At 41.4% G+C, this 18,928-nt stretch overlaps 1 protein-coding gene and 1 long non-coding RNA gene across 3 annotated transcripts in view; one reads left to right on the forward strand and one right to left on the reverse strand.

The window, feature by feature from the left end:
- The first annotated feature begins 912 nt into the window (after positions 1–912).
- fam222a (family with sequence similarity 222 member A) overlaps positions 913–18,928 on the forward strand; it is a 77,606-nt gene continuing 59,590 nt past the window's right edge. Inside the window, exon 1 of the mRNA XM_046034021.1 lies at positions 913–1,088. The gene's annotated coding sequence lies outside the window, so the exon portion shown is untranslated. The remainder of the gene's footprint in view (positions 1,089–18,928) is intronic.
- LOC123959761 lies at positions 4,602–17,028 on the reverse strand. Of its 2 annotated transcripts, none has more exons than XR_006822387.1 (3): positions 16,965–17,028; positions 6,155–6,290; positions 4,602–5,182 (listed from the first exon to the last, which is right to left on the reverse strand). It is a non-coding gene; the product is annotated as an uncharacterized LOC123959761 (long non-coding RNA). The 2 variants fall into 2 exon arrangements; XR_006822386.1 differs by lacking the exon at positions 16,965–17,028 and adding an exon at positions 7,481–7,703.

Consider the following 18,928-nt stretch of genomic DNA (forward strand, 5'->3'; position numbering starts at 1 on the left):
CCCAGTGCCCCGGCTGGTTGGTGGGCCCCCTGTGTGGGCTGCGAAGCAAATGTCAGTTGATAGAAGACACAGCCTGGCAGGAGGAGCTGCATGTAATTTCCTTCCAATAATATCATATAAAAAATCCAGCTATCCTTATCAAATGAAACAGTGACTTCAATTCCTGATTCCTGTTTTCAATGGGAAACCACCACAAGAATGAAATTTACCAACAAAAAACACTATATTCTAATCAGACACATTTAAAAAACATAAATCATAAAGTACCATTTGTATTTCAAACAAATGGCAAACTTATAAGCAAATTTCAACAAATCATGGGAATTCTGAGGTAGGCTTCTATGTATCACCCCGGACTCACACGCAGTGTTTGCGCCGCGGTTTTGTTCAGTTCTCTGCCCACTGAAAACGTTTCAGAAGTGTTTCAGCAGCAGAGTGTTTAGCCTGCCGCACGTTGTCGACTTGTTGTTCATTTATATTTTCTTGTGGTTCTACTACCGATCACAGCTCTCTGTGAACCGGTTTTGTTCCGTTCTTTGCAGGACTTCCTATCCCGCATGGAGCATTTCAGAATAAGAGCGTTTTGCCTGCCTGATTTTGCTGACTTGTTCAGATTTTGTTGATTTGTTCAGTTGTCCTGGATTCTTGTGCTTCTACCATGGTAAGTAGGCTACATAGTTAAATTGTTTGTTATTTTGTCTGTTTTAACTGTGTATATTGTTACTATACGATCGGGAGTGTGTACAGGGTATTTTATTTTGAAAATCGACCAGATTCTCCACGTCATCTCTGTGTCTGACTTCCTGCCTTGATCATCTGCTGTGTTACTTGACGCGGAAAAATACACTGGCTGCGTATTCTCTACGGAGCGGAGAGACAATTCTGTGACGCTTCTGTGACGCTCTGCTGCAGGTGTGAGCACAAGCGCTGCAGGTGTGAGCACAAGCGCTGACTAGAATGGCCGCGATCAGCTTCTGCAGCCACGGCGCAGATGGAACTTTTGGAGACTTCGGGGTCACCTAAACCTGGTAGCAGGTGGGCCGCGTGATGAAGCTCTGCCTATGTACGAGAACTAGGGATGGGCAAAGGTAGATACTCACATGCTACTCATTTGGTATCAATTCTAAAAAACTAAAAAAACCCGATAATAATATAAATACAAAATGTGGCTGGTCACTTCCAGTTATTTTCAGTACTTTTGTATGTTCGTGCCAATAAACAGCCCTGACACTGGTTTCACATGAATGCGGGAACATGTGACATGAGAACTTGTACACACAGACTGTTCTTTTTTTTTTCTGTTCTTTATTTCAAACTGTCAACAAACATAGTATCAAACCAAAACAAATGAATCACATACAAACAGTTGAAGCATTGACAAGTTTGATGCGGAAGTGTGTCATATGGTTTATATGACACACTTCCGCATCAAACTTGAGAATGGGAGAATGGCAGTAATGAAACATAGCGTGGTTTCACTACTTTTCACCTCTAGATAAAAACACAACAAGATGCACTATTTGTGACAAGAAAGTGCCACATACTAGGGTAAGTTGCTCTGGAAAATTCATGGCCTGTTTAAGACGATGAAGAAATCTTTAAGAAAGTACAAATGTGCATATATTTTATGCTGTGGATATTTTAATTTATTTTACTCAGATTTATAATTATTTATTTTATTATTTATGTAAATTACTGTACTGTTTTACACTTAGCACAAACATTTTCATATAACTGTACTCACAAAAATATGTTTGCTTTTGTTATTATGGCAGATGTCTAATGATCCTCTTTTTTCTAAAAATGACCACTATTTTGAACAATCACATACACATTTAGGAAATTATGAGTATCTCTATCATAAAAATTGTAACAAAAAGTATCATATCATCATATTGAATGAAAAAGTTTGGTATCGCCAATCCGTAGCGAGAACAGAAAGCTTGACAGGTGTAGCAACAATAACTAATGGAGGTGGGGCTTAGTGAGCAGTCAATTGTCTCTAAAAGTAGAACGCTTTATGTCCTGTCTGGAAACTGTGAAACTGCTTCCTGCCTCCACCCACACTTTTCTCCTTTTTTCCCCCTTTTCCTCTCCTTTGCTGTGGTTGTGGTCGGGTGTCCTCTCACCTCTCCTCCCCAAAGGGCCCTCTCCCTTATTCAGTTCCCCCTTATCTGCCACATCAAAGGATCTCATTACGAGCTGTGACACCAGCCCCACCCTGAGCCAACCTGTTCCTCCATCACATTTAAATAGCATCACATTGTACTCATAATAGGTAATGTCATGCACTGCGGTCTCTGATGTCTCGTAGATCCCCCTTTCCTTTCCTTTCTACTTCTCTCTTCCCATTTCAACCCCTCATGCCCGACAGACGGCTCTCTATAAAATTCTCTTTTATTTATAGCTTGTTTGCTTTTTATAAGGCAGCTGTGTAGACCAAAGTCGCTCGTCTTGTTTGATGTGCACATCTCTCATCTGTGATTACGAAGTGAATCTTAAAAAAAAGGACAGGCTGTTAAATGAAACGACTGTAGCGGAGCCTCCTTAGTGAAGATAATTCTGCACGCATTTTATTTGCCTTCTCTTCGTCGACAGCATCATTTTTGTCTGATATCCTTTCTGAAGACCCCCAGCACTCTTTCAAGCAGCCAGAGGGGCCTGATTTGGCGATTCCACCTGCAAACTTCAGCATCCTAGACCTTACCTGTTAGCTCAGGAGTCTCAGAGCTGCAGCCAAGGTAGTAATTAACAGGAGTGGGGTCCCACTCTTGTCGCTTGCCGCCCTCATTTACCCACCTAATTTATTTACTAAACAGAGCATTGGCCCAGCTGCACTCATGTTCCCGTTAATGCTCTCCACTCCGGCAGGGCTGTTAAAGAACAGACCAGAACTTTCCTTGTGTGTCGTAAATAATCTCCGTGGCAGGCTTTACTGGGGCCACTGAGCACCGCCAGAGATGAATGTGATTGTAATAGCGGATGGGGAGTTTTCGTGAGCTGCATTTGTCATGATCAATGTGAAGACAATACTGTCTGGCAGGAATGATGGATCTTTAACTTTGTCTCCTATTTGTGCACTCTAGTTTGACAGATATCACTCATTCCCCACCTACAGGCAGTCACTTAAGCGGGTATACAGTCTAACCTAGATGCTCTCACTCGACTGACCCAGCTACAGTATGCAGGTGTGTGCGTGTACGCGGTGTGTGTAGCGTGTTGGTGGTGGAGAGGGCACATGCAGAGTTTAGGCAGAGAAAGCACAACTGCAAGGACAACTTCTCCATCTCTTCCAGACATTTATCTGACACTTGAGAGTAATAGATGAAGGTTGCAGCATTTTTGGAAGGGGATGCCAGAGTTTTATTTCACAGGATGTTTTGTTTTTCCCGTAGAGGATTTATTTTGGCAGGGTTGTTACTCAGAAGTGCCGCTCTTTCCTCCCTCTTCTCTTCCTCTCTATCTATCTCTGTCCTCTCTTCATCTCCATCCTTTATTTCTCTCTGAGGCTCTGTCTCTTTCTTACAGCCTCCCCTCCGTTTGATAAACTTTTGAGATTTTGTATAACAAAGCACACAAGAAACGGCAGCCACAAGAAAAAAAGGACAATCACGCTGTCAAGGTGCTTTGAAGAGCAGAGCACTGCAGCGGCAGATTAATGTCCTCATAAAGCGAGGGAGCTGATTTTGATGGAGGACTTTATAGATTTTGTAGGTGGACCACCTCCTTTGGGTGATATTTCTTTTCTCTTTTGTTCTACATACTTGAGTTAAAAGAGAGAAAAAGTGGAGAAATGTAAGAGTTGAAGCGAACACAGGGGTTGACGGTGACAGTGACAATAACCAGATCAGCAGTCACTCATGTATATGAAAATCTCCACCTTGTGGGAGAATGGCGTACTGTTTCAATGATTATTACCTCTCATGTACAATCGCCTTTAGCTTTGTCCTCCTCACACATACATTGACAGTTTTCAGACAGCTGAACACTGATATTGCACCATTAAGAGGCAATTGTCCAAAAATGATTGGCCCCTTACAAACAATGAATCACTAGTTTCTATGGAAATGGAGTCAAAAAGAAAACAGCAGTGGCTATTGACGTTGGCAGGTAATGAAATGATAATACCCCGCAGATGGAACGGTTGTCAAGGAGTCACTGACCTTGATTCCTCTCAGAGTTACTTTCTGTTCCCTCTGCTCAGGGTTGATAAGAGCAAACAAGAAACGTGCAGAATCAAAAGATCTGTCAGATCAACATTTTTGTCTCAAATCGCACATGAGAAACATTTCAGAATTTTACCCATACCACACAATGTGTATCTGTGTTTGACGATAAACAAAAGTGAGGGTCTATCCTCTACTGGTGACTAAAGACTACTGGAGTGATAACTCAGATGGTGTTTGCTTTTTATAAAATCAAAAGCAAACAGCAGCCCTTCCTGAACATTAACTATACGTGATTGCATATTTGTCTGGAGGGCAAATGGAAAGTCTGTGGAATACAAAAGCCTCATGCTATATATCTTCCCTTTTTTGTTGAGGTCTTTTGATGAAATTCAATTTGATGGCCCAAACAGCAGAAAAAAGAGAGACTTGATGTAGGAGAGTTGAGCCTGAGCTACGCAAGCCGGGGTAAGGAGACCTCCCTCAGGGCCTGGCAGCCCAATCCAGTTTATTGATTTTCTGTCCTCTCCTTCAACATCTGGAATGCGCCATACTCGATAGATTATGACAAATGTGCCCGCCAGAGACCAACAATCATCTAATTGAACTTGATGGAGGACAGTTGAGGATCAAAGGTTGGCAAAATTTGGTGATATAGCAAGTTTCTCTACTCCTCCCAAAGACACTCCTTCAAAGTCTATAAAACAGGCCGGAGTCTCAGGGAAAAAAGGTGCGTCTTACGTCCAACCGTCTGTCCTCTCTTGTCTTCTCTGTGGCCGTGGACAGCTAGACTTTCACCGCACCGCTGAGCACAATGGAGTCAGTGCTTTACAATAACAACCTCCTGCCAAAAGCACAAAAAAACAAGGCAAGAGAAAAGCTCAGTGCTCTATTTTGATGAAAGTAACAAGCACAGCTTGTTGTAAATAGGCTTTCTGAAGCCTGAGGCAGCTTTTCTCCCCAGGGGACGTGCTTTCTGCATCTCTCTCAGGGTTGCTGTCGCCAAAAGGTTCTCTCTGTAAGGGAAAAAGAGGCACAAACAAGAAGTTGCTTCAGCTCTTCTGGCAAGAGGAAATCATCCCTCAGTAGGGCACACTAGCTGGGATTTACCATCCATTCAGATTAGGAATGAGATGTTTGGCTTACAATACATGATTGTGTATGGACCTTTTTGTAAACTGCATTGTTAGGATTACTGTCCAGGTGCACACAGAGACACATTGTTAGCTGAGTGTGTCGAGGTGTTGAGCTACTGAGGAAAGAGGTAGGGCCCTGTCTGCCTCAGAGCTCTTTCTCCTGATCCCTGATAACTCGGATGTGTGCTTATTCAAATGGGTTTTGCTCCGGGCACCCTCTTGCAAATCAGGTGCCATCCGCACTGGCATTGTCACACAAATTAGAAACGGATGTTTTAGGCAGAGCAGAGGTGCAAAGTCTGTGGACATAGTTAGCCCTGGTGTCTCCCTCCACACCTACACAGGAAGTTCAACCAAAGGAGCAAGTCTCCCTCCCCTCTTTGTCCCTTTAAGTGGGAAAAGGGACGTAAAAGATGATAGTCTCCAACCTGCCACCCACATTTGAGAGTAGTTTTTTTTCTTTTAATAAATCTCCTCAAACCTCTGTCTTCAGTTACCTTTCTCCCCAATGCCTATAAGCCCCTCTGATCCTTTCCAATAATAATGGCATTGCCAGCCAATCTCTCTGAAAATGGGTTCAGCGCATACCTAATCCCATTTAATTACTTAGACGCACAGGGCTCAGGACACACTCCTCAGGGGCCCCCCGAATCCACCCCCCCCCCCTCTGTAAGCATGCCCTGTTTGCACCCCATCCACCTCTTCTCATGAATTATGGATCTCTGGCTGCAAGGCGAGGGGTGATCATTCCGCCTGCTCTGTCATAAGGCTCAGGGAGAGCCTTAGCTCAGTGTAAATATGGTGCCTGTCTGGGGTTGAGGTGCCCTATTGTGCATGGTATTAAAAGCTCACCACTCTCCCTCTCAGTCCCTCCACTGCTGCAGTGCTCGCAGCAGGGGGGCAGGGGTAATCGCACAGGCCTTCCAGCACTCTGCTCAACTGCAGCCAGGCTCACGCTGACCGGCATTATGGCTGACAGTCATCACACCTGAGAGGAGGGGAGAAATGAAAAGGAGTTGGGAGTTGAAAACTGGAGAAATGGGCTGAATCAGCCCAGTTTTGCTGTTGATTTGTCAGCACAAAGGCCGGTTTACACGGTGAGAAAACACTTTCACTTTCAGTGTGATCGAATGTCGAAGTCTGTTCAACACCGTGCTGTGATGGTTATATGACAACCCCTGAATGATAAAGGTTTTTGAATGCCAATCAGTGGCTGTAACAGTGATATCTGTATGCTATCTGAACATTCTGAGTTGCTGCTGTTGATTCCAGTCGCTGCCACAACGTTAACAGCTGACTAGAGCCACGGAGCACACGGGATAAATCATGTTGTCCACTCCTCGTGTGTTTGGCTGACAGGATCAGACCTCTCTGCAAACACTTCTGGGCATAATATACCGTTCTCTTGTGTCATTAACTGTTTGAAGACATGATGAGAATATTGAGAAGAAACGTCTCCAAGAGTCTTCATCAGGATTGTATACATTCGAAACAACTAAATAATGTACAAGATGGCCACCTAAGTACTCTGTAATTGGCAATGTCACAGTTCTCCCCTTGCCCTAGGAAAAGAAAAGAAAGATGATGTCTGTGTCAGCTCTGAGATGGTTCGATGCTGTCTGTCAGGGCCCTGAGCACATTTCCCTGAGCTTGATACAGACAGGGCTTGTCTCGCTGCCCTCAGCAGCAGACAGACGTCTCATCTTTATCTCTCCAGATTTCTACCTAATCTGTTTCTCTCCCCTTGGCCTCTCTTCATGAATCTGTCATAAATCATTTTTGGATTCTGGCCCCGTTTGCACAGACGGTTTCATAAAGGGAGAGGAATGGGCATCAGATATCCACACTAAATAGCGATCAAATTACACGGGATATGAAATGCTGTAGTTTGGAATCCATTATACTACTCAATAAGAGTCTTCTCACTGTAATATGTCAGCTCTGGACCTGAAGGGACAAAAGCACAGATGGTACTGTATATGTGCAATATGCATATGACTGAACAGTCTAATAACTGTGGTTGACAGCTGAGTGAACAACATACAAGCTTAGCGCATACAACTTGTTCAAAAAACAAACCTGCCTCTGTTTTAGTCTTAGCGTATGTACATTAAAATGTGCCTGATTGAAAAAATGTTACAAAGAAGCTCAATAAAAGACAATAAAACTGTAGTGGACCTTGAAAATGAGTCTGTGGTTGCTTTCAAACCGCCCACATGAGGTGCTCTTATCCACAGATGAGGTGCCTTCTTTACTGGTTACATTGATTCTGTAGGTTAATTACAATGTTTGTTTTTTTGTTGCTTTTTTTCAAGGTTCACATGAAAACAACTAATTACATTCAATAACAAACTAAAGTGCTGATCGCACTAAATGGACCGGACTTATCTTCCTCCATCTGTTAAAACCACTGCTTTTTTTTTTATTTTTAAAGGGCTCTTCAATTTGACAAGTATCATTGAAAAAGTCCGTCGCCATGGCAACGGCAGACTCATTACATTTAATCCACTAATTGCTAACTAGCTCTACAATTGGCTGTAATTGCTTTGGGGACACAGTTAACCCCTTGGTTGGTATGCAGAGCAAGGCTACGTCTGCCGGCGTCGGACAAAGGCCAGAAATGAAAGATGGTGCAGTGGAAACTCCGCCCACGAAATCCCCCCCCGCCCCCGCGACAAAAAAAAATCTGTGCACACTCCATCTTCATCATCCAAGCATTCCTAAATCTCCTAGCACAATATTAATTAATGGGGATGGTTGCCATGGTGATTGATCACCATATTCTCTGTCAGCAGTATTTAGTCAAATGGGCCCTAATGTTTGTTTGTTAATGGAGCAGTAAACAATACTGCTGGAAGTCTTTTATTACCTCCTCAGCAGCTCTGCTAGCACCTGGGCCATTCAACGGCACTCTGTACACCCAACATCAAATGAAAGAGGAAATCTACTCGGGATGAGATAAATAAATTCTTTTTTGCTCTCACGGTTAGTGAGATTGGGAAACAGAGACCTAACATGACAATAATGTAATATGCCCTACAATAGTGGAGCCATTACAAATCCCTGCCATATGTAAAGAGCTACATTATGGAAGATGTCAGAGTGCACTCAAACAAGGGATTCTTTTATACCATCAGCAATTTTTCTATTTATTTAGGAAATGTCTTTGATGGTATCGGTGTCATCATTAAAATGATTATATGATGATCAAAACATATAGGGTGACCAATGAGAAAACTGATTTTAGAATACTGTGTGTGTGTGTGTGTGTGTGTGTGTGTGTGTGTGTGTGCACGCCCGTACATGCTGGCGTTAGACTATGTTTTAGTGTGTGTGTGTATATGAGTCAGGACACTGAACAAACCCAAACCCCTTTGAAGAGTGAAAGGCTCAAAGGATGGAGAGGCAATCCGAGAACTTCACAGGCGCAGAGGGGAAATTGCCTTGAACCTTGAGGTGTATGAAAGTGCAATTTGTGTCCCATCTGTTCTGCTTCCCTTCCATTAGGAGGAAGGGTGCTCTAAGGCCACCGAGGAGAAAATGCCCCTGTGAGGGTCTCTGGGTACACAGAGGCTCTCGTAGATTTAATTTGACAGACTAGTCATTCCCTTTTCCTCTCTGTACTATTTTGGCTTTGAATGTTATTACCTCCTGTAATTTAAAAGAAAAAGAAAAGAAAGAACAATGCATTTTGCTTTTGGAAAATTTAGAATGTACCTGACAAAAGTAGCTTTTGGATTCATGTCTCTGTGTGAGCCAATAAGCGATTTGGACTGTAATATTTCCACGCCATATTGACCACCTTTTCCAGGACACGGGAACATTGTAGACGAGAGAATGAAAATGAGAGTGAGACAACCCTACAGCTCTATTGAGAGACGAGCCTCTCCACCTTCACTAAATCCTGTCTCTGTCATACCACTCTGCAAAGTGGCTGGATCGGCTTCCTTAACTTTTTGCCCTTTCTTCAGAGGGATTTGCATGACAGAAGCCAGGAGAGAAGTTTGTTGCCCGGGCAACGCATTGCCTCCATTTGCAGTTGGAGCAGAGGTGTTACGAGAGCAGTTGGGAACCATGGCATCAGAGATTAGATTAGAGGGATACATGTTTGTCAGAGCTAAGGTAGTAGAGTGCTTTACTGGCACCAGAAAGAGCCACTATCAGCGATTCACATTTTAAATATAGCTTTGGAGGAGAGAATCTTTGAAGTATTACTGGTGCATTAGGTCAACTGTTGACCATTTTAGCTCTCAGGCATCAGCACAGGCATCTAAATTTGAACAGAAGTGTCGACACATTTTTCTTTATAAGGCATAAACCGGAGAATTTGGGAGATTATTTCTGCAAAATCTGTGACATGAAAGTTTAAATTTCTTTACAATTGGGTTATTATTCCATACGATGCAAAACTGTTCGTCTTCAAAAGAAATTAAAAACGGCTATGTCTAAATGTAGGAATGATTGTTGTAGATGATTGTTGAATTGTATGCATAATGATCAGGTGAAGACTGGGTGTTCCTACATGGCCAATTTTCTCTTTTGAATTCCTGTTTTGAACTATAAAGAGCTGTGATGGACTTTAAGTGCCCTTGATTGGCGGTAATTTTTTCTATTTACTTTAGTCTATTTTTTTTTTGCATGGCTGATGTGGGATTGTATATATTTATTAACATGTATATCTGATAAGAAAACAAAATAATAAGTTTTACTTTACTGAGTTTGTGTTTATGTTTAATAATGATAATTTGTAAATCTTCTAGGCCTTCACATACAATATTCCCTCTGATCTACTTTATTTTGTTGTTTTAATATTCTATTAAAAAAGCAGTGAAGTTTTTTATAAATATGTGAATTTACATCTTTCTGTACATCATCCAGAAAACTTTTTTTGTAGTCAGCAAGGTGTGGTTCCTCCGGAGGAACCCATTTAAAAGGAGTAAGGTCGTCGGTGCAGACACCTCAACCCCTTCCCCGTCCTGAAATAGCGAAATCCTAATGGCACTTTTTAGTGAAACACTCGTCTCGACAAATTGATTTCCATGTGTGAAACAGAGAGTTGTCCCCGGAGACAACAGCTCCTAAAACCCTCTTCACACGTATATGTTTCTAATTTAGAGAAAAGGACAGAAAATGAATGTGAAATAGAAATGGGGTTGCATTGCGAGAGAATTGTATCAGCTGAATGGGCGAGAGGGTGCGTGCAGTTGTCGATTAGAACCACAGTTTATATAGAGGAGAGTGCACACAGTCCCTATTGCCAACTGTGAAACAAATGGCATCTAAATTGAATAATTCAGTCTGGGGGAGAAAGACGTGGGATTTGCACACAAAGACTGACTGACAGATAGAGTGAGAGGAGAGGCAGCCAACCTTTAACAGAGCTGGAGAGAAAAGACAGTAAATGGCAAGTTAGATTAATAGATTGGCAAGGTCTCGCAGAAGATGGGTTAATAATTCACCAAGCAAAAGAAAGGCGGCTTTTTTTGAGGTCAGAGTTGAGTGAAGAGGAATTATGATGATGGAAATATGAATATTGAACAATGTAGTTGAGATTCTTCCTTGAAACAAAAAAGGGATTAGGAGTGGTAGCAAGAGTCAAGGGTTAGAAGCAGGAGCAGGGGAAAGCTAGAAATGAGTCAGGTGGGTGTAGAATTAAAATCTGTGAAGGAACTGAAGTGTTGTGGAGTGTGCTGTGCTAGACAGAGGTCAAGGTGTTATTATAATCCACATTCAGCATCCGCCATCTAGCTTGAGCGTTCACCTCTGTCTGTATACCTTTTTAACCGGCGGCTGACATGCAGGCATGAAGCAGCAAATGAACATGTAAATGAACACCTGGATTTCTGAGGACTTCTTTGGATCCAGTTTCGTATAGAGTCATTTTAGTTGAACAAATACAAATCCCTCCCAAAGTCAATTATGTCATGGTGAAATGGGAAATGGACTATTTAATTTTTACAAAGCAACCTCTAACTCCGGCTAATTACATGCCGCTTATTTCAGCTGGCTTTTTTTCCCATGTGAGGTGACTGCATGTTTCTATCCTGCTCTGGCTCTCTGGCCCCAGCACCTCAGTTTTAGATTTTTCTCTGATCTCATTCATTCTTTGTGCTTTCAGCTAAGATGTCCTGCTGGGATTGTTAACCAGCTTCCAACACAGACTTTTAACCTGGTCTCTCATACATGGTTACTGTATGTCCAACCCATTTTTCTTTCTACCATGTCTTCTTTGTCTGCTTATTTTTGTGTCTGTGAAAAATCCCCTTGATACAATTTCACTGTGAATTGTTTTTCTTTAAAACTATAAACAATACGTTTATATTACCAATGGATTATACTTGTATGTGAAAGGGGTCGCTTGTAGTGCAGAACCCACATTATCTGCAGACTCTGCAGTTCCTGCCAGCTGTATGGGTTTTTTTTTTTAAGCATCTTTCAGCTCATTGTTTTGATTATCTGGCCAACAGCTATTTTGTTTTGGCTCACTCTCACTTCTTATAGTGTCATTTTCGGTGAAAAAAAGCTTTTAAAAAATCCCACTGCACACTACTTGCCCAGCACCAAACTGCAGATTGGCTCAGTCAGCGACTAGCTGGTGAACACAGTGGAGCATTTAGCTCCTAAAGAACCATATATTTCCCTCAGGAGCTGGTAGAGACCAAAAACAGAGCTAAAAGAAAGTGAATGGTGGCCAAAAACATGACTCTGAATTAATGCTAATGTCGTATCTGTTTTAAAAAGGCAATTGTTTGTTAAAGTTTTCCATATCAAGTTCAAAATTAACATGTCAGTGTTGTGTGTACAGCTTTTTTTCACTGCCAAAAATCAATTATCATCGGTTTAAAGTGAGACTACAGCAGCCACTATGGCCACAATTTACTACACTGGGGTAACTTTAAAGGTAATCTTAAATGCTAGAACATACTATAATAGTAGCACTTAAGACAAGGTACCCCAGGATTCTCAAACTTAAATTGAAGACTTTTTATGAACTTTTTAATACTACCTAGGATGAAATTTATTGCCAACTTCACTGCCGTATAATGGAAAATCGGTTTGAATTTTAAGCTTGAGAAAATTATTGTTTACGAAGTTACCTGAATTTTATAAAACATTTTATTATAATACATTCATATTTAATACACTATAGCTTTTTGGGGTGTGTTTGTACTTTGATAACATAAAATGAATCAAGGTGGTGGGGATATAGGGGTTCAGATTCAGACGATACACTTAGCTCACATGCACGATTCACTATATTGGGTTCACGAGAACAAAAGATATTTTAATACTATTTTGATGAAATACTCAATACTGAAATATATAAATGGGGGTCTGTGTGTCCTCCCCTAGAACATTTGGAGCATTAAACACTTAATTTCCTGCATTCTGGAGACATTTTCTGCACCAATGGTAGTTTATGGTAGAATTGTCTTTATTTATATAAAGTGAAACATAAAATTCAGGTGACAATTCAAACAGAATATAATGCAGTAATCAGAAGCTCGTTTTTTAGCTTAAATAACTTTTTTGGACAACGCACATTTGTTTCTTCTTTATTTACATCACATTGCATGCTTTCTTATTGTGCAAATAAACTTTTCTCAGAGCTTTTTCATTTCTTTTTTTTAACATTTCTTGATGCAAGCCATTTTTCAGAACATATTTAACAAATTTAAAAAAAAGTGATGGAGACATGTTCCCAGCGTCCCCAGTGTAAATGACACCTATGAAATGAATACAATATTTGTGCACTAAGAACTCTTAAGGTGTGAAATAAAAAATATAAAATATTAATATAATTAATAATTAGTTACACCTTGGCTTGATAAGGTAATGTAATATAGCCTAATATGTAGGGATGAAACGATTACCGGTTTAAAGTAAACCATGGTAAAATTCCCAATGGTTATTATTACTGTACACATTTTATTTTAATTACCATGGTAACCGGTTAACCGCGCTATTATAATCTCACGGCAAACACTGTCCAGCGTCTCCCAGAAGCAGGCACGCATGCGCAGAATTCAACGTGGGTTTGTTTGGGTCAATGACAACACGGTGGAAGACAACACATTGGAAGACAACGCTGCGGAGATTTTTCAGTCACTCTGAAGTCCGGTCGTATTTTAGTTTTTATGAGAGCGCTGAGGGAAACGTGATTGAAGAAAATAACCTTATAGCGAACGCAGGGTGTGTTAACTTTTAGCTTTGGTTTGTCAACCAACCAGCATATCTAGAAACGCTATGGACTCCTCTGTATTTATGTCAGTTTTTGGGCTCATCACTGTCTTCTAAAGACTTATTTGTTTTCATGTAATTGTACATGGGGTCACTGTATTACCTATATAATATAAAATCTTGATAATCCACGCTTAGATGATTTTCATATGTTTATTTTTTATGCAAACAAAATGGCAATTGTATTTGTAGTTTTCAATATAAAACTTGTTGAAATAGTTTCAGTGTGTGTATCAGTACATTTTTATATTTTTTGGCACATTTTTACAATACCGTGATAATACTGATAACCGTGATAATTTTGGTCACTATAATCATGAAATGAAATTTTCATACCGTTTCATGCCTAATAATAATTTTCTAAAGCAGGTAAAATCATCTCCAAAAAAGAAACCGCCTGAAGCACTGTGGAAGTGTTATTTTTAAATAAAGATGAATAAAATGTTGTCTCTATTATCTAAAGTCACAAACCAAGTTATCATAACCCTCTCAGAGACAGACACCTTATTAAAAAGCTAATCAGTCATGTATTGGCATCACGAACATCATTCATTAATTTATTCAATTCAAAGCTTCACACACCAAAGCCATGTTGCCGTTATAATCACTCTGCCTGTTTTACATTTATTGTCCACTTGATGGCACAGTAGAGCAAATGAAGCACCGTGAAGCTTCGGCCCATGAGTGAACCAATTGGATGGAAAGCTTCAGTGCTTCATAAAGCTTCATCTCGCCATCACTCGTTTTCCCGTCCGACATTTCCGCTTTTTGGCGGCAAAATGCATTCGGGGATATCTGGCTATCCGAAGTCCACACAAGTCACCACCGATGCAGGCTCGGTAAAACGGGCGGAGCAAGTACACATTCGGGTATTTGACTGTACTTGGCTAGATCATGGACTGTATATAAGAAATGAACGTAGTCATCGTGATGTCACCCGTTGGTTTGTGGACTGCCGTTTTGAAGCCTCGAGTTTGGCCGATAGGTCGCCGCCATGTCGAGTTTTTGCAACCAGGAAGTGCCTGGAAGTGACGATACGGCGGAGCTAACGGCCATGTGTGGAGCTAGCTAGCTTGCTTAGCTAGGTGCAACTGTAACTCACGTTAACTGTCATTTTAACAGGGCTGATAACTTTGTCTAGCGAACAGCCTTAAAACAAAATGTACTCACCAGAGAAAGTGAACAGCCGACTCCTAATAAGCTTTTTCAATGGTGCTGGTTAAATTTACACAGTGCCGAGGGTACGAGTCGGCTGTAGCCTGATTGACAGGTCGCCATGGTAACAACTTGTCAATCATAGATAACCCTGAAACATACTCTGCTTTTTGGTCTATTTTAAAATAACTCTAAAATAGCGACTGAGACCATAAACTCATCAGGAAAGTGTTTACTGGGGTAATTATTCAGTCATTTTCCCATTATTTCTAATGGAGCCGGACTTCTTTTTGCAACCAGAGGAGTCGCCCCCTGCTGGATTTTCAATAGAATGCAGGTTTCAGGGACTTCCGCATTCGCTTCATATTGTAGACCGGAAGGTTCCCGCTTGGGCTAGATGCGGACTTTTGAATTGGACCGATACTTTGGCTGCAACTGATGACGTTTCACAAGTCCACAAGAACACGAGTACAGAAAAGAATGCAGAGTGAGAAACAGTCAGGGTCTTCGTCTTATACACAACTGTCTCTGCATTGCTGATGTAACGTTAACTGACCAGGAACCTGAAGCTCCGCTGTTTCATTAGTGCTCGCCATAGTGGGATTGATTCGCACGGCGATTGCTTGTTGAGCTAATCTCAGCGCCACTGCCCTCAGCCTCGTCCCCCAACTTGTCCGTGTCATCTGGCCTCCTGAACTTCAGACACTTGCCCATTCTGAGGCGACGAGCTAACGTTAGCTTGTTAGTAGCACTTCAGGGATGTTTTGTTTTCTTTCCTAACAACTGACTAATTTTTGCCAGAACTCGTGCACCGCAAGCACTCCACAGCCCAGTGCGTAAAGCTAAACTGTAACTGTAAACTGTAATAGCCCTTTCAGATAGGAAGCGATTTTCACTGTGCTGGCTGCGGGGTTCAGCGCAAAACTATTATGAACTTTGACTATGGCATGCGCTCAAGGTCGCCAAGCAGTGCGCAGTGCTGTGCTTGCGCTTTGCTCGACGCAGCTTGCGGCGCAAGCCATTGAAAATAATGGGTTTCACAGCCCAGCAGTGCTGTCGTCGCAGTCTGTCTGAGGTGACCTGTACTGCTGTTTAAAATCCAAGTCACACCAAATGCAGTAATTTGTAAAGTAACACACAAAAAGTATTTATTTATGACGTTATGGCATTTATTTAATCCTATGAAAAGTAACAATTTAATACTTTGTAAATGAAATCTAATACATTTAAACGGGCTATATGTAAGTGATGGGCTCAAAACTCACTTGTAAATGAAGCACACGCCTGTTTTCTCTGTTGCTTGCATCAGCCACTATTCTGCATTTAATGTGGGGTCTCCGGGTCGGATTCAGCCCTGTGCGCGCTCCCGAGCCTCTCTCATTCTACAGCGACAACACGGCAGCTAACGACATGCAGTCCACTAACACCATAAAACAACCGTCTCACAGCAAAACACAGGCTCCACGTAAGGATACAAAACAACAATAAAGTTTTGTGCTGAAATCCATCAGACCAAACAGGTTCAGATGATGTCGAGTAAGAACAAAGTGAGCATTAGTAAAACTGGAGAAACAAAGAGAAAATCTGTTAGCTCGCCGGCTAACGCCGAGCAGTTGCTTATGTTATCCGGTGCAAAGTTATATCGCTTTCCATATTACTTTAACAACTAACGCTACCCATGTTACTTTCCTGTATACCACTGTTGATTTAGCCTGTAAGAAAGGATGTAACGGTAAAAAGTAAATGTGGAGCGATTTGTTTACTAACGTTAGCCTATAGTGAATCAGCCAGCTAACGCTACAGTAGCTCGGACCTGCCGCTGTTTGCTTCGTAACGTTCATTTTAGGTTTATTATCGTTTTACCAGGTAAACAGCTTCTCCACCTCTCAGTTGCTGTAACTAACGTGACCCACATAATATAACACACTGAAACAAAACTGTCACAACACAGAGAAAGGAAGAGCCATCCACTAATACTAGTTACAGTAAAGTTACTTATTGCGGTCTAACTGTTATGTGAGACACAATCGCATTATAATATCCAGTCCAGCTCACTAACCGTTTCATTATCATCCAATACATGTAGCTGTGGTGACATTGCTGAGCATCCGGTGAAAGATACACAGATAGTAAAGATAGTTACTGAAAAGCAGCAGGCGAGCTAACGATGTAGCACGTCGGCTAAATGCAGTAAATGTAACGAGCGTGGATTAGTTCAACCTGCAGCTGATAAAACTATTACTGTAACGTTGCAGTGGGAGTTTACCTGAGGTCCCAGCTCTGTCTGTCTACAGCCGCTGTCACTGCCTTTTTTCGGGAGGATTGTGCCGATATGCGGCTCGCTGCACTGAAAAAAAGGTACGGCGCCGGTGTTGATCTGCCTCTGAGACGGGAATCATGAAGTAACAGAGCCTGAACATATCTGAGTGAAAAGCCACAGCTGGCATGCTGGTGTTTCTGCGTTTATTGCAGGATTTCTGTATGAAATCGGTTGTGTTTCGGGTTATGCTCGCTCATGAGTTCAAGCAAGCGAGCACGCTTACGAGCACACACCTGGTTGCAATCTTAGAACCGCACCGCTAGTGGCCGCTGGAAACTCCATAATGCCCCTTTAATTTTTTTTTAACGTTTATTTTCAGAAATCGAAATTTAAGACTTTTTAAATACTTTTAAGACCCCGCGGGTACCCTGTGAGAAAAGTCAGAAAGTCACCCACTGACTCAGTAATGCCAGTGACACAGAAATATCAATCTTCCGTTTGCTGATATTGCATAACAATAGCCACCATACGCTCCTGGTCAAACCAGACCTCTGAGTGTTTTGAATTAAGCTAAATTGTGTTTGATGGGTTGTCATTTGTTTGAACACCATGTCATTTCTTCTCACTATAAGAAACAATAATGTATTTGTACCATTTTTCCTATAATTGATACTTTTCCAGTGAGAAACTGTCAAGACAAAATAAATCTTGCAAAAAAATGCAAATGCACACATGACGGCTAAAAATAACAAACATCATTACCATTATTGTAATGATTGTCATTATTATCATCGTGTTTTTGCCTGATGTAGTTTAAACTTCTCAATTTACAGCATAAATATCGTTGTAATCATTTCGGCTTCACAATTCAGTCACATCGAGAACGATTTGTATGGACTTAAGTAATTGGACCAAGAATCCAATGAGACAGTTTCAGCGTGGTGATTGCTTCCAGGAGACAGCGCTGCTTGAGTGTTGTGGAGGGGTTGTATCTAATGTGATTAGCTGTCTGCTTCAAATTAAACACGAGCCAATAATGAAACTAGGGACAAAGTATCTCATTGTCCTTAACATCCCTACAGATATCCTCACTTCTCAGTTTCTTTCTATACTTGACAGCTTTTGTTCCACCTTTCATTTCCAGCCCATGTCCTTTTAAGAGACAGACAGTAGAGAAGAGGTATAAGTGTGTGTGTGTGTGTGTGTTTGTGTTTGTGTGTGCGTGTGATTCTGTATGTGTGTGTGTTTTGGGGGTGCAGGGTGGGTGAAAGGAGGGAGCACTCAAATCCCAGTGGCTCTGGGGAGCTGTCAGAACTGATAGTGCTCTATCACTTGCAAACGGAGGTGCAAAATTGGGCAGAGCTGAGCACTGCGCAAAGCAGAGGATGATGGTCCCTCTGTCCACTGAAGCCTGACTGACTGAGATGGAGAGACACGGAAAGTGTTCAACCAGCTGCCTCACAACTTGAAATGAACAAGCCCGAGCAATTCAAAATGCAACACAAGGAATTCAGAATACAGTAACTGGCAAGGGGGATGACAAAATCCTCAGAATTTTCTTATGTGTTTTAAACATAATGGAAATCACTGATTGCTGAAAAGGCCATTGTTTTTAAGAGATGGTGAACTCTGCTACTTTACAGTATGTATAACTAAATTTTGTGAAATATGCTTACACTCTTTCTTGCTGAGAGTTAGATGAGAAGAGCAATACCACTCGCGTATCTGTACAGTGAAAGTTAGAGACAAAATTTCCTTTAAAAACGTCATTTCATTTTTGCACTTTAAATGTTTGTATGGATTAAACAACACAGATACAATGTGTTCAGTAGTGAGCATTAAAGGTGGCTTTTACCTTTTGGACAGAGGCAGGCTATCTGTTTCCCTGTTTCTAGTTTTATGCTAAGCTTACTGTCTCCCTGCTCCAGCTTCATACTGAACAACCTTCTTCTAATTCTTGGCAAGAAAGA

Source organism: Micropterus dolomieu, linkage group LG21 (genome assembly GCF_021292245.1).
Source record: "Micropterus dolomieu isolate WLL.071019.BEF.003 ecotype Adirondacks linkage group LG21, ASM2129224v1, whole genome shotgun sequence".
Classification (NCBI taxonomy): Eukaryota; Metazoa; Chordata; class Actinopteri; order Centrarchiformes; family Centrarchidae; genus Micropterus; species Micropterus dolomieu.